Source organism: Tubulanus polymorphus, chromosome 6, assembly GCF_964204645.1.
Source record: "Tubulanus polymorphus chromosome 6, tnTubPoly1.2, whole genome shotgun sequence".
Taxonomy (NCBI): Eukaryota; Metazoa; Nemertea; class Palaeonemertea; order Tubulaniformes; family Tubulanidae; genus Tubulanus; species Tubulanus polymorphus.
Window position 1 is genome coordinate 8,206,692 of NC_134030.1, and position 20,007 is coordinate 8,226,698.

General features: G+C 40.9%; 1 long non-coding RNA gene across 1 annotated transcript; it reads right to left on the bottom strand.

Annotated features, from left to right (window-relative positions):
* LOC141907582 (uncharacterized) lies at positions 1 to 12,384 on the bottom strand. The gene is made up of 4 exons (XR_012619515.1): positions 12,249 to 12,384; positions 7,161 to 7,241; positions 1,760 to 1,843; positions 1 to 179 (listed from the first exon to the last, which is right to left on the bottom strand). It is a non-coding gene; the product is annotated as an uncharacterized LOC141907582 (long non-coding RNA).
* Between the last annotated feature and the right edge of the window lie 7,623 nt (positions 12,385 to 20,007).

A 20,007-nucleotide genomic window follows, 5' to 3' on the forward strand; every position in this document is an offset into this window, starting at 1 on the left:
AATATTCCGTGTTTGCGACTCGCAGATCTTTACGTTTATACAGTTATTTTATGAATAGATCCAAAGATATATACATATACATATATACATAAAATCCGATCTGAACATTTCCATTCCGAGTTACGGCGCTTCAACCGGGATCGTCCACTTTAACCAAATAGTAGCCTCTTCTGCGAATCCTAATATAGAAAATAACATAAAAATGTAGATGATCTCAAATCAATCAACGTTAAATTTAGTTACCTTACAAAAAACACCGAAATACATAGTATATCAATTAACATATCGGGCCAAAACTTTCTTTTTTTTCTAATTCATCTCATGCATCTGAGGCGCTGAAAACATTAAAATTCTCTTCATCGGTCTGGAATTAAAAAACCCCATCCTCTCATTCAATCATTGGCGAAAAAAGAATTTCGAAAAATAATGGCCATTCACCGAGACGTATTAACAGGCTTCCAGGCACCCAGACTATATGGTATATATCGGCTTCAAAGACAGCCATTCATGCCGGAGTTGTGACTACGCCCCACTAGATTCGCTCGCACTGTTCAGTGCACAATCTAGACGAGATCGATAAATCGAGACTGCACAGTCGCCCGCGCGCGCGCTCGCTCGCTCTCTCGCAATCGTACAGTTTGAATTTATGTGTCAACTGACTCATTCAATAAAAAACATACTGCCAGCGCGCACTACTATCCAGTAGCCTTTCCGGTGTATCATCATACAGCACCGGCCTACGGGGGATATGTGAAAACTAATTTCAAGTGGAGCGAGAGAGAACGGCTATGGCACGTCAGTCAGTCGAATGAGCGTTGAACAATGTCTGGGTCCAGCCTGATTTGACTAACAATAACCGGGTGCTCAGCCATTATCTCGCTGCTGCTTTCAGGAGGAGTTACACGATCCTATCCCGATGACCCATTTACCTCTGACGGGGGCAAGTTCGCGCGTCGCCGCGGCTAAAACCGGCCTTGACCCTATTTCAGTCCGCGCGGCTCTAGACAAGCTACTTTTAGATGACTAATGCAGAACTGCGCGGCCATATATAATTAGCATGCTGAGTCGGGGTTGTGAGCATGTACTCCAGGGTTCGTTACATGAGCTGCGCCATCATTTTTACACCCGTGTAAAATGAGCCTAGTATTTCAGCACAAAAGATCGCAACATAAAATCCTATAAAACGACCAGATTAACCACAAAAAGAACACAAATCCCTTAGCATGAGCGGATCGAGGGGTGGAACTTCCCATTGCCGATTTCGTCAAGACAATGATCGTCTAAGATCTGCAAATTTGACGCCAAACCTCTCAGAAAACGCATTTTTTTATAGGTATTCAGCGGCGGATCTATGAAAATTGAAAGGCCAGGGTCCAGAAAAGATTTTATTTCTCTTAATAGCAGACCTGTCACAGGCCTCTATCAGGGTCCCGACCTCTGTTGAAGAAATACATGCGACTTTAAAAACAATTTCTCAGACGATGAAAATCAAATCTGCAGGTTTCAACAAACAATCTCTCTCTCTTGACAGATAGGGCAATCTTGACGGGAAGACACTGGTCCAGATCCCCGAGACCAACCCCCTCCCCATATATCAGCCGCTGGTACTTTTTTTGAGTTGTCCAAAAGCCTCAAAATTAACGATTTTCACGTTAAAAGTTTACGACGACCAATACGAAGGCTTGTTCGCGACGGATTTCACCGGGCATATGGAAGAAAAAATCACCATAGGAGACCGTCATTGGAATAAACAGCTTACCTTCATTGTATCATCGAGTCAAAAACGTAATCCTGTCCTTCACTGAATCGGCGCTTAAAATCCGTGAAATAGGCTATCAGTGACCTGCAAAATAAAACACAATAATCTCTACATTACATTGGAAATTCAAAATTCTAAAATGTAAATAATGTTAAGAAATACAGTCGAATTTTTTCTCCATATCGTTGAGGACACTGAATTAAAACCTTCCCTTGCTGACGGCGACAACAACGCATGCACACACAATCTCTACAGACAGAACAAAGCCACAAACAGGCCAACTCGACTTATATACTCGTTTCATCATCATCGCTGTTCAGTGACTTTGAAAAAAAAAAATTCCAACTAGTCTCTTGTCGAGGTTATAAGACATTCTACAAGGTCGCGATTGAGACAAAACCGAACCGAAAGTAAGTACGATAACAAAGAAATAGTGCTGAATGAAGTTCGTTTTTCCCCCTCAAAATCCAGGGTGGCAATAACGTTAAACAACAAGATTCGATATAGTCGTCATGGACATCGTTCACGAAAACGATAATAATGACGTCCAACGTTCAATAACGCAAACAAAAACATTTTTTCTAGGCTAAAAGATATGCGCCGAATACTTTTTGTTTTTCAAATATATCTGCAGCATGCAAATTTATATGCGAGCGAGTTTTTAAATGCGAGCAAGTCGAGGGTCGCAGACGAACTTGACAATCTGTTAGAGCCTAGACCAGACATAGATTGACATTGTTTCGCATTTCAGCCCTCGCTCCATTTATATGTGTGTACACACACACACACACACAAAGATTAGGAACAACGCCAGTTTTTTTTCCTTTTGGCAAAACAGTCAAAACAGTCGACAGAGCATAGATCTATATGGAGAACCCAAATGAAGTGAAAATTGCATATTTAGGCGGCCGACACGTAATTAGATACGTACGTGTTTGTCCGCATTCGATGATATGTACGCGTTACTTTTTAAAAACGATTAGCACACCCTGCAGCCGGCAGAAAATTATTCACGCTATTATTACATGCGAGACATGCGTGGCCTCGACATCTTATCGGGGTGAAATTGGACGGGGGTAAAGAATACGGTTAAAAAAACTGAAAAACCGTGGAGTGGGCTTATCTCGCAATGAGAAATTCTCTTGCGCGCCGGCTTTATAGGCGGGCACGCATGCGCGCTATCGCATTCTTGCGATTTTGCATGTCATTACCCCGCGATGACTTGCCGGACGTCCTTGTACATCATCCATGACCTTTTCATCAACGGGGCGAAAAACATCCAGAGCATGCCAAACAATATTCTCATGCAAATATTATATAGATATATATATATATATATATATATATATATATATATATATATATATATATATATCCCTGGTAGCGGATAATACAGAGTAATGGTGTTTCGTCTGGCCCCCATGCTAAGCGTATACACGAACATCTTTTTTAGAACATTACGTATGTCTCTCTCTCTCTCTCTTGGATTGAAATTTCTTTTTTTTAACACGAACCTGTCAATCATTTCGGTGTATACACACAGTCTAGCCTCATTATACAAATGGTTCAAATACGAGTTCTATTGAATATTGAAGATGTCGACTACCACACCACAGACGGGGTGTTCTATTTATAGAAAATACTCGGTATTAAGTACACCAAGTCCGCCACATATGACATGTATGTTAGCTACCTTTCTAAACGGCGACGCTCGTTTCTTCAACGTGCACGTTTCGAAATTCCAGACCAAAACACGAATTCGTTACAGTATAGAAAACGACATTGAGGATAATAACTATCAACGTAAACTACGATTAAATCGACTATTACCTAATACGTTACGCGCGCGGGCCCCGTACTAACGACAAGTACTACTACTACTACGACGCAATGGCGACCCTCACATCCGCGGACTACTGAATGAATGAAATCTCTCTCGCGTCTTCGAAACTCTTCCCTCTCTTTATCTGGACGGATCTTCCATAATATTTCAGCTCACCACTCATTCGCAGACAGTTTTCCTTTCACGAATGTGAACCTCAATAAAAAAACACCTATACGTATTTAGGTCAGGCCGTCTAGCCGCCGGGTGTACTACTACTATGCCTACATTCATAGGTATTCATGCTATATGCTGTAGCGTTACATTGTGTTGTGTATGATGGTGCTAACGCACACTACAACGACGACGCCGGCCATGCTGTAGTTTTCGCATACACGTTTTTCGCGTTGGTCGCCATCGCTGTGCGCATCTTCGGCGCGCATCGGCGGCGACAGCAGACGCTTTCTCTCCTCCATCCGCGGAAGATAACGGAATTAGGCCGTATAGTGTCTTACAATAGAATCGAGACAAAGCAGCAGTCGTCGTAGGCTGTCATTCGAAAAACGAACTTCACAGATTTCTTATTTCTCGTTGAACTCTTTTCAAACGAATCCTGTCCTGAACGTTCTGCTCAAGTCCAAAAGATGTTTCAGTTTCAAGGGCAGATCTAGGATTATTTGAAGGGATGTACCTGGGCGCTTAATTTGAAAAGGGCGGATTTGCAAGGCAAGGACTGCCAGCCAAGCATTGGCGGGGGTTTTGGTGACCCTAAAACAGGAAATTGAAGGACAAAAAAAATGGGCTTTTCCGGCTATTAACAGAGCAAATTTGAATTATTTGTTTTTTTTTCAAACTTTCGAAAAACTTTCTCGAGTTAAATGCTTCAAAAGGGCGAGTGGGCATATGTGGTTCATAAGCAATATCATACGGCAGATTTCGACTTCATAATAATTCAATAGTTCAAAACTTTTCATTATTCATTTGAACACACTGTTTCAGCTGTGCACTCAGACAATCCTCATGACAACCCACTTCAAGCCGTTTTTCTATCAATAACATTATATGCATTGCTCCACAACAGGGAAAATAACGCATATATTCATAAAGGCCTATATATTATGATACTTTAAAACGAGCTTTGATGGATCGAGTTTCAAAGTGACCTTGACACTTGTCATCCTCGAGTTAAGGGCGAAGGCTGGAAATTAGAGTAACCAAACAAAAAAGACCCGTTGCAAGAATATCTACTTTCATTTCGTTCCAAATCACAAAAACCAGGTAATTAAATTTGCATTTGCTTAAAACCTGCAGACGTAATCAAATTCCGATGAACTTTTTCATCAGGAATAGAGCTTAAATGCAACTCGCATTTAGGCCGCATATGATTACGCGCTTATCTGTTATGGATTACTGCCGCAGTGGGGCGATATCAGACAAATGGCCATATTGAAAATATTTCAGCCGATGATATCGGCATCGATAGGCCGGGGGGTTAACCTTCACTCCATCATTGTCAACCGGGTCTCCAACAAAACGATAACGACCGCTGCCTCAATGAGACGTCCACGCGATTTATCTCGTCTATCTCATCTATCTCGAATTGCAGACATTGTAATCTGCGTATAAGAGTCAACACCTCAGTCGAAGACGATGACATCGGCGGCATTTCTCGATCTCATCAACGTCATTTCATCGTAATCACCGTACGGCGCACGCGGAGCCCGCCGATAATGAAGCGGACGAGGATTTAGGTTGTTTAAGAAAAACGCGAAATGTCTGAGATCTGCCAGCCTATCAATTACCACATCGGGGACAACAAGTAAATTTTCAGGGTCACGATTAGGAAAAATTGAAGAATAAGAACGATCTTCAAAAGGACAATGGAAAATTTTTTCAGGGACAGCAATAGATTTTCTAGAAAATCGAACAACCACCAGCGTGAACAGTGATGCATTTTCAGGAACTGTCCCTACTAATCAGGGACAGTTGGCAGCCCTGGATTGGGTGAAGTGTCAACCGGAATGACAGGCGATGGGCGTCACCATGACGTAAGTGTACACCTAAATGGAAGGAACGATGCTATTTGCGCTAAAACAAAATAGATACCTAGTTCAGGGATAGCTTTTACGATACATATGTACGCGAAGTACTCTCCCAACGCCATCGCAGCTTCGATAACCGTTATTTCTTTCAAGGTCGCTTCGAATTATTGAACTAGTTCTCAGACATTGGTAATCGCTCGAAGTGGAGGTCGGTGTTCAGCTGTCTCGAGGGTGCGCCGAGGTTTCGATTTCGAGAAGGTATGAATTCAAACGACGAAACAGAACTTGAAAACGATGAACATTTTTAAGCGAAAAGCGCCTGCCTGAAAGAACTCCTATGGAAAATCTTCGAAATCCAGATACTCGTGTACCTGGCGACATATTAACGTGTCACGATTTCTTGTTAAGATCGCCATGAATTAAGCCATAGAATGCCATATAGAATTATGCCATACATATATATTCTTAGATCTAATACATGCTTTATACACGTTTTCAATATCAATTCAATTTCTAATTGTCGCTTTATTCGAGCAGAACTTAACAACGGGTACCCGGCCCGACCATCTCACGCTACAACGGACCTCTGCATCGTAATCAAAATATCATAATCGAGCATTTATGCAAAGGGCCATATGTCTCGGCGCCACAACGAGTCATAGACTACTTCATAACGAATATTCGAGACACTCGGCGGTTTGTTCGGGGTTGATATTGTCGAGACGACGGAGAGGTATATAGAGTGTACAGCGCATTAAACAGCGTATGTCTGAGTAACAGGTTGCCGAGACATTCTGATCGCCCAATCAAATGTAATCAGATCGAGCTAGACGACACTTCCTGTAACGTTCGCAGGAAGTCATTCATTTTCATTACAGCTCCATTTCTTCGGCGACATTAAGCGCGCGTGAGACAGATTTCTGCGCTTCTCTCCTTCGGCGGCAGCGCGAAATGCATCAGACGTCGTCGACAATGGAGAGCATGCGCGACTGACCGCTGTACGACCTGTAACGCAATGATTCTGATATCTCTGCTCGTTAAACCATGGAGTCCATGGTTAAACCATGGACTCTAAAACGAAAAGAGTCCATGGTTAAACAGACAGTTACAAATCCAAGAGAATCGAACGTAATAAAAATGATTATACCCTGATCGTCGAGTTATAACCCAGGCCTCTACAACCACCTCCCCCCCACCCCACTTTTCATCGAAGAAAATTTTTCATATTACATTTTTCCATCGTTAATTATCTAAGCAGTTCAGCATTCGAATGAATTTCGGTATCTTTTAAAATGGCCAGGAAATGCATCTCAAACGCTCCCCCAAAAAACTGCTTGTAATCCACCTAAACCTTTAATCGCACCTTCCCCCCAAAAAGCGAGGCAGCTCTAAGCCCTGTAACCAAACCAGCTCAAGGCCCTATATCCTGTACCACTATGATTTCAATATCATTACATCCATTACGTATACATTTGATAATATTAGAAAATCTGATTAATTTTTGCTGACTAAAAACAAAATGTAATTCGTTACTTACCATGTGTTACACTGCCACAACTCCACCTGCATCCTGAAGGCTTAGTTAATACACTACATCAAATATTCATACAGCGCCTCCCTACAAAGACATATACATACATACATATATGAAAATAATAAAACACGATTCTCATCGTCATAGTTGTCTCGAGTCAACATACATTTCCATATAGGTCTGCAGTTTCAATCGATGTTCAAGGTTTTGCCGTTGTTTGAAAATGCAAAGCCTCGCGGCTAAATAGATATGTTCTAAATGATGGGAGCACATCGGTGGCGAATCAATAGACGACGCGCGTAGAGGAGACCCTCGTGAAATAATTGGACATTTTTGGTACAATTGGAAAATCGGATACCCAACAATGGGTACGAACGTTCACCCAACATAATGGGTATGAATGTACACCCAAGATAATGAGTATATATCTACTAACATCCAACATTATTGGTATAAATGTATGTACTAATACCCAACATAATGGGTATGAATTTCTACCCAACGTAATGGGTATACATGTAATAACACCCAACATCCAACATAATGAGTATGAATGTCATGTACTGACGCCCAGCATAATGGGTATGAATGTACACCCAACATAAAGAGTACACATGTACTAACACCCAACATAATGGGTATGAATGTATGTACTCATACCCACCATAATGGGCATACATGCATACCCAACATAATGGGTCAACATGTACTAACATCCAACATAATGGGTATACATGTATACCCAACATAATGGGTATACATGAAATAACATCTAACATAATGGGTACAAATGTATGTACTAATATCCAACATAATGTGCATACATGCATACCCAACATAATGGGTAAACATGAAATAACACCTAACATAATGGGTATAAATGTATGTACTAATATCCAACATAATGGGTACCAATCTATACCCAACATAATGAGTATGAATGTATCTACTAATATATGGGTATCAATGTAGAAAATAACAATGTCAATATATTCTTATATCATATACATGCAGTGGTGTCTGCCTTTTCCATAGTTCGGCCCTTAAGCACTGCAGATCGGACAATCCATTGAGAATCAGAGAATTCGAAAGTACAGCATAATTCAAAAAGATCTTTGTAAAATTCAAAGGAATTCAGATACTGTAGACGTTCACTAGATATCGCACACCTTAAGAATACACTACAAATATAGTACAACACGACCAATTAATGACTGCTGACAATTGATTTAAATATCACATGTTAGATAATAATAAAACTAATCTAAAGCCTGTAGGCATTTGAAAAATAACGACGTCATTTCATGGAAGCACCCATCTTTTCTGGAATGGTCTATGCTAAAAAACTGAATTAGAATCAGCGTGATATACCATATGTATCATGGTACAGACATTATATATATATATATATATATATATATATATATATATATATATATATATATATATATATATTATACATTTATAATGTATGGAGACTGTACAGACACTCGCCGAGTCATAATTAACTGATCTATTAATTTGCTGGTTGCGCCACGAGTGTATTATACCTATCAATTGAACGATTATTTATGATTGTTTTTTATCATATATTTACATCGACTACCAGACTGCTCGGCGGCATCGCTCATAAAAGAAACTACCGCGCGTCCTCTTTCGTTGGAATAACAACTCACCAATTCTCAGTAAGTTCTATCCCCGCCGATGACAATTATGACTAAGCTCGAATTTCAGCCGAAATGACACAAACAACAACAAACCTGCATCACTGCGCGGAATGATTGAATCCGTTTCGTAGATCACAATGCTGAACTACGCGTCTCAGCGGTTCCGTTCAGCCATATTTTCGGCCAGTAGAAAATGGTAGAAAGCTGCCACCTGACCAAGGGTCGTCACTCTTAAAATCCGGATTTGCACGAGAGTCTCGCATTGTCGATGACACCTGGCTATTGTCAATATGGCCTTACCGTCACCTTTGAGTTATTGCGATGTACTCAGACAGTATTGTTATGTCTGAAGAGTCACGTTATTGTGGACAGCCATAAAAATGTCCCGTCTACAACACGTGTTCGCCCCTAACCACACTGACCAAACACGTTCAACTCCGTCCTAACACCGAAACCACCATCCATGCCGATTGGACGTGTCCACAACAATTGAAAAGACTGTATCCCATTCGAACTAATTGGATTTATTCAATCTTCACCCCCTATCTCGCCAATACTGATTCATTGACTGGACATCTATCTCTTCCACACCAGATATGTTCAATCCCGTCCAAACCAATTGGACAAGTTCAATCTCCGCCATACCAATGGGAAACATTCAACCACACCAATTCAATTCCGATTCAATTCTTCCACACCAATTCAATTCTTCCACACATGTTCAATCTTTTCCATACCAATTCAATTCTTCCATGCACCAGATATGTCCAATCTCTTCCATACCAGTAGGAAATGTTCAATCTTGTCCATACCAATTGGACAAGTTCAATCTCTTCCACACCAATTCAATTCCTCCATACCAATTGGACAAGTTCAATCTTGTCCATACCAATTGGACAAGTTCAATCTCTTCCACACCAATTTAATTCTTCCACACCAATTCAATTTCTCCATACCAATTGGACATGTTCAATCTTGTCCATACCAATTGGACAAGTTCAATCTCTTCCACACCAATTTAATTCTTCCACACCAATTCAATTCCTCCATACCAATTGGACATGTTCAATCTTGTCCATACCAATTGGACACGTTCAATCTCTTCCACACCGATTTAATTCTTCGACCCCAACTCAATTCTTCCATACCAATAGGACAAGTTCAATCTTGTCCATACCAATTGGACAAGTTCAATCTCTTCCACACCAATTTAATTCTTCTACACCAATTCAATTCCTCCATACCAATTGGACAAGTTCAATCTTGTCCATACCAATTGGACAAGTTCAATCTCTTCCACACCAATTTAATTCTTCCACACCAATTCAATTCCTCCATACCAATTGGACATGTTCAATCTTGTCCATACCAATTGGACAAGTTCAATCTCTTCCACACCAATTTAATTCTTCCACACCAATTCAATTCCTCCATACCAATTGGACATGTTCAATCTTGTCCATACCAATTGGACACGTTCAATCTCTTCCACACCAATTTAATTCTTTCACCCCAACTCAATTCTTCCATACCAATAGGATATGTTCAATCTTGTTCATACCAATGGATTATAAATTTCATCCATACCAATTGGACATGTCCAATCTTGTCCATACCAATTTGACATGTTCGATCTTGTCCATACCAATTCAACACATCCTTAAAACAGCTCTGTGCATGGACCAATCAGATTGAGTCATACATATGGAACTCAGAATATTGACCAATCAGAATAGTCTTTGCAACTCATATATAACTTGGTATACTGACCAGAGTAGAGTATCAGAATATACAACACGATTTAGATAGGTTGCATCAAAACGAATAATATCATTTGAACATGATTCAGATATCATCAAAAATTCATAATGAAATTTTCATACCATAGATAGGATTAGTAAGGATTTCTATGTGTCCTGGATTGAACAAAAATCAACAGCAGTCAATATAAGACTCCCATCGGTGGGCTTTGCTCATTGACTAGAAATAGAATGAGAACTGCTTAGTGTGGTTAATGATTCTTATTGAACAATAGTAAGTACTGCATCAGCAAAGTCTTAATGCTCTTTTTGTAAAGTCAATTTGACAAACGTTGTGCAAAGATTTAAGTAAACTTCAAAAACTCTAAATTTAGAAGACCAACTCGTCATTGAATGCTTACGGTCTGAAAGCTCTATCGATATCCTTGTGCAATCATTACCGAACAAATGAAATAGAAAATCTGGCTCGACTCGGAAAGACCATCCTGATTCCCGGTATTGCAAGGACATTGCGTATAGAGAGACATTGGATTTTTAATAACAAGCGAAATCAATGTAGCATCGGAGTAAAATTTCATGTGAACCATCGACGTTCGGTTAAAATTTAGACTTAACGATCATGTGCTAGAATTCACATGGTGACATTCGCTTGTACTGCGATGGCAAAAAGCAATTTCATTCGAACAGATTAGAGCGTTGTCACGGGGCCCGACGAGGCCCCACTTTCACAACATGTTACCAGCTTCATCAGTTGAATGACGAAGTGACTGAGTAAAGAAAAAAACAAACCCCCATGAAACAGGGGGGAGGGGGGTATCTTATCTTATGAAATCATCTTGAATGTTGAAACAAATTCGGAATCAAGTCTAAATGTTAGGATTACTGTAACGAAAACTTGGTATAACCAACAGCACAACTGTCATCTTTTATGGTGGCCCTACAACCTATTCTGGCCATTGGTCCACTGACTGACTGTAAACTATCTGTAGGCCTTTACGTTCGATATTGAAAAAACCTGATAAGAAAAATCACCAAGAAATCCAACACGACAAGAGATGAAAAGTGGAAGTTCTGCAATACATATTATGTAAGAAGTGGGAACACACATGATGGATGACGGTTATCAGCTCAAGAGAACATTCAATTGGCACCTCCATGACAGTAATGAATACCTGGATCTTCAAAAATTATATGAAATCATTTTGAAAAATAAAAAACGGCTTAGAAAAATATGAAAATAATAAGAACTTACTAGAGATGAGGATGGCGTGGAAAAGACGGCCTGACGGAAGAGAGCAAACGGTCGTGTGCGCCAACGACACAAACCCGGCGCCAACGTCTGAATCCGGATATCTGGGGACAAAATGGCGATGGTAGCGGCGCGGCGCGAAACTTATCAATTGGTGCTACGGGGTTCCAAAAAGACGCGTCTGAATAAAAACCGAACGACGATCCCGAAAAGCGATCACAAAGTGAGTCTGACTTGAGAAAGTTTGGAAAAAAAAACTTCATCAAACTTTAAACAAATCGATCCAGTCCATCAAAGAAGTTGTTCATGCGCCAAATCGATACACCGATCCCATCGCCTGATCATCACCCCAACTGTCCCAGCATTGCATGTACATGCAATAAATTAACCATTCATAAAAAAAAAAACCACTCACCTCATCGCCGTATTAAAAAAGTTAACCAAACTTCACCATCGACGACTAAAAATGAGGAAATCGTCAGCAAACGCACCGATCAAATGCGCCAAATCCGCCCGAGAGTGGCGACGGCGGCGAGCGCGCACCAACCGAGAGCGCGCCACCATGTTCGGCGGCCCCAAAATTTCAGGGCAAGTCGAGACTACGGGGTTCACTCGACGTCGTCTGAGCCGCAGCGATTGGCCAAATAATAATCACCAAAAAATACGAACATACCCTCCATGCCGTCGATTGTGCGAGCCGCGCGAACGCCAAAAAATTCAAAAGGATTTTCGGCGGTGAGACACCTTTTAACCGTCGGCGGATGGATTTTTGAATCTTAACGGACATCCGGTGACGAGCTGGAGACATCGCCGCATACAATAATGAATAATGGAATTTATGTTGTTGCTCGTGGTGCCACCATAAAATGGCGGGACGAACGAGGCGTTCTGATTGGCTAACCTGAATGTCGCCGAAAAAATAACTCTCGCATTTTTTAAACACGATCAACAAACTATCATTATCTGTATATATATATATATATATATATACACACACCAAAGTTATCAGCTAGCTTTAAAATATACGTATAACATAGTGTGGGTATATACATGTATGCTCGTTCTGATTGACAGTACTCTGCGGATCAGTACCAATCGCAAACGACATAGTAAATGTATATCGCAACAGTACTATCCGCCGACAACCAATCGTAACAAAGAACGGCTACGAAACGGAAGAAGTGCTGAAATACCGGGACGGGGCGGACGACGAACCTACCTGAAAACGCGTACGCGCGTATCGTATCCGAAATAAAAACCGAGATGAAACAGCGCTGTAATCCGGAAGAGGCGGCCGATAAGGAGACTGCGCGAACTCGCTATAAACCGAATACGCGATAAATTATCATAATTATCCACGAAATTGACGACGAACGATGAACCCGGTAAAAATTTGGCGCGCCCCTCGCTCCCGGCGGCGTTACTACGGCCAGCGAAAAAAGCGCCGGTTTCCAAAATGTTTCCAAGAACAGTCCGGTTTTAGTCGAGCCTACGGGGTTCACCACCAGTCTGAGAGCAGATCCGTCTCGCGGAACACAATTGGCCAAATTTCACCTTCCCCTCTGTACCATCGGTTCGGTAACACAAAATGCAATTGCCAATATCCAACGACATCGACACCGTCGACCGATTCAATCCGCGCGATACAGACCGGAGGATTTATATACATCAGAAACACGCACACAATGCTGCTGGGAAGTACACACACACAACGTACATGCAAACGACGAACACAACGGCAGCCGGCAACCAAAATAAAAAACCGTACGCTTAAAAATGGCGGTTCAGCAATGGCGGGAACTACTTCATTATCGCCGGTCGAGATGCGCGCATGTGTAGTGTGTCATCGTAATTTACATGCCGGTCTACTATAATGATATGTACGCAGACACGAGAAATAGTAAGGCTCTCTCCGGTTACGACGTGCGGGCAGACGAGAATTACGTTCATCATACTATAGCAGCCGCAGTCGCAGGCGACCGACTGGGGCTTTTTTTTCCTTCGAGAAAAAAAGGGAGACCCCGGAATTGTTTGCAAAGCACTTCATACATCGGTCTGTCGTCGCTCGATAAAAGAATATCTTTGGCAAACGCTACTTCTACTATACATGAAAGCAGCCGTATTGAAAGAGAACTGTGTTAGCTGGCCAGACATACTTGCGTATAAAAATATTGCGTGATAGACAATTAACTTCCGAGAGACCGGCTCTAACACAAGAGTTTGTTATAGCACGGCGATAAAAAACGCATAAAAACGTTCAGGACTTAGAATGGTATGACCTCCTTTTCGCGCACGCCGGAAAAAGGTGTCCGAATTCGAAGCGCCCGTCACCGGCGCCGCATAAAACTAAAAACGCCATCAAAAAGAACAACACGATTATAGGACGAAGTCGTACGTACCCAAAAAACGGCCGCGGCCCGGCGTAGATTCCGCGCGATCGGCGACGTCCGTTTTCGGCGCGGAAATGGCGCGAGCGCGCGCTCGCGGGCGCAACGAGAGCGGGGCCCGAAAAGGGGAAGATCACGCGAGAAGAGACACACACCAGAAACGTAAGAGTGCTACGGGGTTCTCAGATGCTTTCACAATACCGTACGGATTTAAAAAGTGGAGCAAGTCAGCAAAACTTCTCGCTATATAATAGATCAGACTCCCCCCTCCCCAAACAACAATGGAAACTATATCGACGTGTATATATATATATCCAACTCAAAAAACTCGAATAGGACACCACCGATCGAAACGTTTGTTTAAAGTTTGAAGAAGCGATTACGCCATGCTCCGATTGAAATCGGAAGATAAAACTTTTCCCCAAATCTCGAGAACAGTTTCTAATGACAGCCGTACGAGTACACCTGTACTTGTATCTTTACTAAGCGAAATCGTTTTTCTTTTTTAATACAATCGATGACAATGAACGCCAACTGGAATATCTCGTCAACATGCATGCGTTCGGAATTCATCACCAGATAAGGCGGGTCCCCCCTTTTTTGTCATTTAGCCTATCCAGCAAAAAAAAAAAACCAATTACGTAAAAACTGGTACGAGCACAATGACAACAATAGACGTTGGGCTGATTCGTCTCATAATAGTATTATCGTCGCCATAGTTGCTTAAAGTCTGTTCGGAAAAAAAGACGCTTTTGACGAATAAACGAGTCGGCAGAACAGAGACGTTCATTCTCATCGGCTTCGGTTTGTAATAATGAAAAAAAACAACCAAACAAACATATCTATGAACAGCGCGACATAATGAGTAAACACGATTTCAAAAGCCGGTCAACGGTTTTGTTTTCAAAGTGAGCTTCGTAGTCGGTCTGGTTTGATTTCGTTCACATCATTGTTTTGGAAAAAAGACACACTACGATACCCAGTTGCCCTAAATCACATCTACATGCGATATTAGTGTTCTCAACAGCATCGTCTTTGTCATCATATACCCACGCTAAAAACCACCGAAAAAACCTCAATTCAATTAGGACGTCAGAGACCCTGTGACTTAAAACCGCAGACCGGCTTCGTTACTACGGGGGGGGGCCCTGAAATAAACAGCGTAGCTGTCTTATAACTGTTATGATAGCTTCGTTTTCCTTTAACAGCTGAAAAAATCTTCTCATCATTTCTTTCCTCATTCGCATAGCGCAAAACATAGACAAAGGTTTTCACAAGTTTCAGATAGTGCCGCATATATATACGTAAACATATATATATATATATATACTCGTGATTATGCATGCATACTTGCCCGTAAATCCGAAATGATATGTAACAACATTAAGGTGTTCTCTGCCGCTGTATTCCAGAAGCTTCCGGCAGACATTTTTCGACATAAATCATTCGGCCTAGCGTTTATAAATCGTGCGTGCCGTGCCAATAGAATCTGTCACAACCTGACCTCGTTGGGTCGCGCGGGAGGCGGTCGTGATTTTCGCTAACCGCTCCGGTTCATTAACATAACGGCCGGCCCATTTTCGAATAAGGCTCGGCTGATGAACATTAGTTGAACATAAGATTTATACGCGGCAGAACAGTAGTGTAAATAACGCATTATTGACAGCTACACGGCAATGATATGTTAATATCGGTGAAACGAAAGGCGGAGCGAACGACTGGCTCCGCCCATTTGTTTCCACGGGGTATCATCACATCTGGAATCGATATAATAAGTTCTCATAGGGATGAACGTGTGTGTAACAATGTGTGTAAGTCAGTGGCAATTCATTTCTAATCATCGATACAACAATTTACACTAAGATACAAATCAATTGAGCGATATTTCGCGATATGAGCGCATTCAGTCGATAAAAGGTAATTTCATGCAGCCAAGAAGGCCGAAAACTTCATCGAGGGCTACATTCTTTTTACATTTATTCTCAGGCTCACGACCATTCATATCAGATATTTCGCTATACAGAGCCACGAAATCTCAATTGTGTAAAATAATAAAGAATAATTGTAGTAATTGTTAACAAATTGACAAAACTGAAATATACAGCTTTCATAGAAAAACTGCAATAGTCATTTAGTAGCAATCACGGGAATAGAATACTAAAATCTAGTAAATGCTGAATCTTAATGTTGTATACTGCACAGAATACAGGCAGCATTGCGACTACAATAGTGCCCCCATCACATGAAATGGATTCACATAAAATGTCAGAGATATCATTATCATTCTATATTTCGCCATCGCATTCATGGCCATTTAAGACAATATTTGGTCATATAAAACATAAAAAACCTTTAAAAAGCTTAGAATGACGGGTTTCAACTATCAGTTAACAAATTCTAGAATTTTAAGGTTGCCCTTTTTCATTGCCTCTGAGTAATATGCTGGAATTGGCAAGTTTCTGTGAAGGGTACACCAAAATATGGCTAGGATACCTAACTTAAATCATCATAAGAAAAATTCTCATTCGATTTCCTAAGCGAGGAAAAACTTCCTCAAGGCAACCGAAAACTTGGTGAAAAATATATCCGACGTACCCGACAGCGGCTTGAGAGGATACAACGAAGAAGTTTCAAATTCCAAGGAAGGAAACTTGTCTTGGAACACGATGAGGCAGATGAAATAGCAGAAGAAATAGGAGTCGTACATAGAAATGCCGGACTGTTTCGAAAAGCGCTTCCACACGCATGGTAAGAAGAACTGTGCATGTGTCCTTGGAGAATTGAACAAATACCACCATATAAGAATAAAGCTTCAACGACAACGACCTGTACAAAAAAACTGACGAGAAAATGAAAATTTTCAGTCAGATACCTAAAGATCAATTCATAACATCGTGCTGTACCATCGTATCATCGTTTCTTTAAGAAATGTGTTGATAGATCATTATTATTAGATTATTCGACCACCTACAATAAAAACCATAGAAAAAACCTTTTTTGACCTCGCTCAAAGCAAAATCATTGGTCGATTGTGTTGTTGAAAGCAAAGTTAACCACAAAACTAAGTGGCTATAACTGCTTAAGCGAGGGGAGGTCGTTCCACGAAATTTCAAATCTTATCTTCTATATTCCGGTCAAAGGAAAGAACGTTTTCCCAAGTTCTTAGCTTTTAAAACCTGGGAACTTGTTAACATTCACTCTTCTAATATCTCAACCATGCTGAAAACTTTACTAACTCATAAACTAACCCTGTAGTCAATCATATGCATTTGACACTATTTTAGAAGAAAGTGCCAAATCAGCAGAGGTTGTAGAAACTGTGGTATTCGTGTACATTGACATTACTTTGTCAGTTGCAGGCTTGAGATATTTATGTGGTATTTACAATCATTATGGCAAAGCAAAATAAGAGATTATACATAGTGTACTTGGGAGATGAAACAGTTCTTAGTTTCTTAGATTGTTAGGGTCTCCCCCTTCACCCCGTAATGCATGGATGGATCTAGGGTGATCATCATAGTGCATATTTAGAAAATGAAACATTCCTTAGTTTCTAAAGATTGTTAGGGTGTCCCTTCACCCGTCCTGCATGGATGGATCTAGGGTCTCATTCAGAGAGGGTAACGCCCCCAAATTAGGACACGTCGTATAATCGAAGGAGCCATCCGGACAGCTCATTCCAAACCATTACGGTAACTCAATTTTGGAAAACAAGCTTATGAATCTAAATCTAATTTAGGTATCAGATCAATATTTTTAGTTTTCCCGTGAAATTTCAGGGCTACTCGACATTTTTAGGGGTACTGAATGCAGTTCAGATAGCGCACAACACCAGAATTCTATTCTATACTATACAGTTACTAAACAGTTCTTCGAAATCTTTCTTACAGTTTTTCTAAATCTATCTTATTTCCAAGATAAGGAACACCATTAGAATCTAAGTCTAACAAATCAAAGTGTCTCCGACTCTTTGTGAGCAGCTCAGTCATGTCATAACAGCTAAAAAAAATATAACATCACGTGCTTTACACCAGAATTTCAAAACTTGCACAAAAATATCGACAATTTTGATGACGAACTCGGATGTGCTAAGGCATTTATTCAAAACGAAATGCAATTCGGCGAGTACAATACAACATGGTTCACTCCACAATCGAACAAACATGTCGATGATTCTTTCTTTATCATATTAAGTACATACCTATAACACTGTTGTCTCTTTCACACCTTCTACGCTCATTCAGCAAACAATTTAACCTTACAAATACCGTATCTGTTCTCAGTACGTGCTGCACACCGCATCCAATTTTCAGTTATAGATTACCTGGTGTATTACTCTCAACCCGGTGCGCGCAACCGATATCTGTGTCTCCTAGCGTTCGATTGCTCCAATTAATTTTGCACTTTTAACTCTTAAAGTCCGACGGGCTATAATCACCTAGCTTCAAATATCCGATAATGATAACCGGAATCGTTTTTTTTCTCGAAATTCACGTTTCTTCGACCTCGTTGAAATGCTATACCCCGAGTCCAGACATACTTAAAGACACAATAAAGCTCTAGATAAAGCTCTACTCAGCGTCTCAGCGTCGACCGGCCAACCCGGACCCGGTTCTATTGCTAATCATTAATCGTGACCCAAAAATTTTTGCGCAATACGATACACGCACACACAATGCACGGCGAACAACGCCGCACTCCGCCGCCGTGCAATCAGTTCATCTCGGCGGTTATTTTTTGAATTTCGAACAAACGAAAAATGAACAAAAAATCCCCTCGATTTTGAACGGCCGGTATAAAATCGAAACCAGGGGGAGGGGGGCCGCGGCGAGACGCGGCATCGATAGTATATGTAACACAAACTGGAATAATCAGAGCGAAAGAATCTATGATAGAATTTATTAGAATCAGATGTTCTGTCTGATGTTCTGAACAGAAATCTTTTTTCAAGAACGAACATCAAAATTCGACAATATCTGGTGCCCTCCCTTACTCAAGGTTTCACAGGAACGCCCTGCCCTTACTGTTCCTTTTTACATCTAACCCTCTGGAAATCGGCCGTCTCCGATCAAAAATCTGATGCCGTAGTTCCGTTCATGACTTGATGTCAATGTTTTCTATCACTGAAAATGTTTTATATCATCAATTACAAAATTGCCATCCAAAATAGATAGGGTAAATCTATTGATAGTATAGATTATGCCGACATAAGGGTAAATTTTAAGTAAATAGTTTTTATGGACAGAGACCCCCAACTCCCTACGAAAGTGTACAGCATACAGCGTATATAGAGAAAACTGATATGTTATAGCACTGCAATTCTGATCTGTAATACCAGATGAGCGACGTGAAATATCTGATTTTTCGATACGAGCAGAAAAAACTGAAATACAAAAGTTAAAAAACACCTTTAAGCCGATGACAATCGCTTCTCATATCAAACGTGATGGAACATGCGCGCGCCCGCGCAAACCGACAACATTATCAACGAAGGTATATTGCCATGGCAACGGAAAACAGAAATCGCTGGTTGGCTGCTTCGAGTGCGTTGACAACTTATTGCGGATTGATACGATCAAGGAACATCAGTTCATCAACATAACGTAACTTATAATACTTCAAATCAGTCTCGTCTGAATAGGTCGCAGGGTGTTGCTAATGCAGGGTGCCCACTTTCCGCCCGTTTACAAATCCGTTCCCCCACCCCAAATTTTCCCAGATTTTCCCATGTGATTATACAAAATTCCCGAATGAATCAGGGCTGCCCAACCTCTAAAAAGTGCTATC